Source organism: Calidris pugnax, unplaced genomic scaffold (genome assembly GCF_001431845.1).
Source record: "Calidris pugnax isolate Ruff unplaced genomic scaffold, ASM143184v1 scaffold68, whole genome shotgun sequence".
Classification (NCBI taxonomy): domain Eukaryota; kingdom Metazoa; phylum Chordata; class Aves; order Charadriiformes; family Scolopacidae; genus Calidris; species Calidris pugnax.
Window position 1 is genome coordinate 1,850,350 of NW_015090921.1, and position 3,054 is coordinate 1,853,403.

General features: G+C 49.4%; 1 protein-coding gene across 1 annotated transcript in view; it reads right to left on the reverse strand.

Annotated features, from left to right (window-relative positions):
- The window catches only part of SLC39A13 (solute carrier family 39 (zinc transporter), member 13), a 22,191-nt gene extending 20,713 nt beyond the window's left edge, over positions 1-1,478 (reverse strand). The window contains exons 1-2 of the mRNA XM_014950306.1: positions 732-1,478; positions 91-251 (exon numbers count right to left, since the gene is read on the reverse strand). The gene's annotated coding sequence lies outside the window, so the exon portion shown is untranslated. The remainder of the gene's footprint in view (positions 1-90; positions 252-731) is intronic.
- Between the last annotated feature and the right edge of the window lie 1,576 nt (positions 1,479-3,054).

Sequence of the window (3,054 nt, forward strand, 5' to 3'; positions counted from 1 at the left end):
CCGTCCCGACAGACCCGGGGTGGGGGGGCCCATCTCCGGCACCGGAGCTCTCGGTGGCGCAACGAGCCCCCCGGGGGGGGCAGGTCCTACCCCAGCGGAAGGAAAAGTCCTCGGGAACAGGCTCTGAAGGGTACGCGTCTGGAACCGCTCCTCGGATGGTTTTACGCGGTCCCAGCGGGAGCTTCTGGACGGTGGGGCAGAAACCGGCATGCTGTGGAAGACGTGTCCTTCCAGAATACGCTTACTGAGACCTTTTTACATTAAAAAAAAATAAAAAATAAAAAATTCAGTCTTAATTGGATTATAAATTCCTTGGGCTACAGATGCCTAAAGAGGAGCAGAGCGGAAACCTGGTTTTGAGCCCAATTTCTGGAAGTTGCTAGAGCAGAAGAAAATGTGACAGCCTCCTCTGAGATTTAGCCTCCACATGTTTTTTAAAAGATACAATGACTTTTAAACACGTTTGCCTCCTCTTTATGGCTCGTTACAGCCTTCCTGATGACACTTATGTAACCCCAGAGCCCCAGAACCACCCGTGTCCTGACTATTAGTGGAGAATAACATCCCCGGCTCTTGCGGAGATGTGCAGAAACTTGCATGTGCTGAAGAAACTAGGTCAGAGGAGAACAAAGATTTACTTTTCTACAAGCTGAGCTACTTTGGAGCTGTATAGTTTCCAATATAGGCACTTTCCAAAACATACTGAGGTACCATTTCCTCCCATCTCTTACCATTTTCCCCGCGACACAGAACTTGTTCCTCAAGCCAGATTTCAGAATGGATCCCATTCCCCAAGGAGACACTGCTGATGCTTCTTTCTCCAGTTTCGCCCTGGCTTCATCATGTCGTACCGATGTCATGCCCTGGAGCAGGAGTTAGGAATTAAGTCAGCCCCGGTCTGGTTTAGCCGCTCCTTCTGCCTTCGTGTAACGGGAACAAAACCCTAGATGCAGTTTTAAGAAAAGCTGTATCTTTCTCACTTCCAAGCAGAATGTTTATAGAGGAAGCTGAATTCTGAAAGTCAATTTTTTGAGAAAAAAGCGTTTCGCATTGAATCTCACAGTCTGAAGCTGTAAGGTTTATTGGTTCTTGTGTTCCACAGCCCCATTCCTACTGCCTGAGTAACCACCACCAGCGTTCCACGGTTCCCTGTGCTGATGGATCATATCTGGGATTATCGCAGTGACAACAGGCACCTCCTCTGGCAAACCAAACCACACGGAGAATTTTGGACTATCGCGATCCATAGTGGTGTCACGGTCCTAGAGAAACGAGTAAGAGTTCGCTTTTGACTTCAGGGACGTAGGATTTCCCTCCAAGAATTTCAGTTTTTGTGGCATCCTGCCACAAGCCAACACTGGAAGAATTCTGGATGAAATGTGCGCTCAGTAGCTCGTGTCATCGAGTGGCAGCTGCTACTACAGCGTGGATCAGAGGGAGCTTTTTCACACTTGGTGGCTGAATTCTTAACTGCAGTGAACTTTCAGTGCTAATCTAGAGATCAGTATGGTGAAATCAGAGTCCAGCAGGCTGGGTCCAAAAGCTGGTATTTGGTGACAATAGCCGACTGGAGCGGGGAGAAGGGACCTTCTCCTGCCTCCCCCAAGTCATGGAGCTGCTTCAACCTGATTTCTCTGAAAGTGACTGTGAGGTTTCTGTATTCTTTACTTTATAATTATTTCCTCAGCTGAGGAAAAAACCACACCAAAACCAAAAATCCAAAGCGGATCACTTTTAAAGGCAGACTAACAAAATAAGTCACCATATATCCAGTTCTTTGACTTGTAACTGATGTTCTTGCCTCTCTAACATCTTTACTTGGGTTGTCTCCAGCATTTACCCTTGTGGTCTCTAGTGTCTTTCTTGCCACAGTGAGGCAATGATGGAACTGAAGCTGCTGTCCAGAGAATATTTAAACCCACTATAGCTCACTGGGACTCATGAAGACAGAGCCATGGGGTACACCTTGTGCACAGCCCCCAAAGTCTGGCGTCCAACTCCCCTGCCAAAGCAGGGCTGCCCAGAGCACATCACTCAGGACAGCATCCAGGTGGGGCTTGAAGATCTCCAGAGAAGGGGACTCCACACCCTCCCTGGGCAGCCTCTTCCAGGGCTCTGCCACCCTCACCCCAAAGAAGTTCTTCCTCAGATTTGAGTGGAACTTCCCATGGTCCAGCTTGTGCCCGTGGACCCTCGTCCTGTCACTGGGAACCACTGAAAAGAGTCCGGCTCCATCCTCCTTCAACCCACCCTTTAGATACTTGTCAGCATTAATAAGGTCTCCCCTCAGCCTTCTCTTCTCCAGGCTAAAGAGTCCCAGCTCTCTCAGACTTTCCTCGTCAGGGAGATGCTCCAATCCCTCCATCATCTTTGTTGCCCTACGCTGGACTCTCTCCAGCAGTTCTCTTGTACCAATCTGAAAAATCCGTTTACAGCATTCAGCTGGGAAAAAAATGGAATAAATGCAAAAGGAAAAACGTAAAATCAGCTATTCTCTGATTCTTGAGGTTCCTGGAGTTTGTAACTCCCAGTTGCTCGGGAGCAGCTTGACGCCAAAGGGGCTATCCCATTAAAGCTGTATTTCCTCAGAGCCACCGCGGGGAGGCGCTACCTGCCTGCAAAACCAGATCGCTGGGCAACCACCAACTTCCCCTTTCCCTGCCGGGGTTCGCACTAAACCTAAAGCTTTTAGTGGGGAAATTGGGAATTCGACCAGCGTGAGGGCGAGGAAGAAGATATACCCTGGTAGATAAGCTCCGATCTTTCACACAGCTACTGCACATAAGCAATTAAACTCCAGGGTCATACTACCCTTCGTAAAACACCCAAATGCCGCAGGGAGTTAGATGGCACCGTGAAAGGAGAGCTTGGTAATGCCTTGTTTTGCTCATGGCAGTTTGGAGGTGAGCGCAGGACTCTGGTGAGCTTTGTATGGAGTTGGAGTACGAGGCTGGTACGGCTGTATCCCCGCTCGCCTCTCCTCATGAAGAGGAGGTGGTCTGCTGGTAGGATGGGAACACCACCAGCCCTGGGGTGATGCTAAACCTCCCCCCA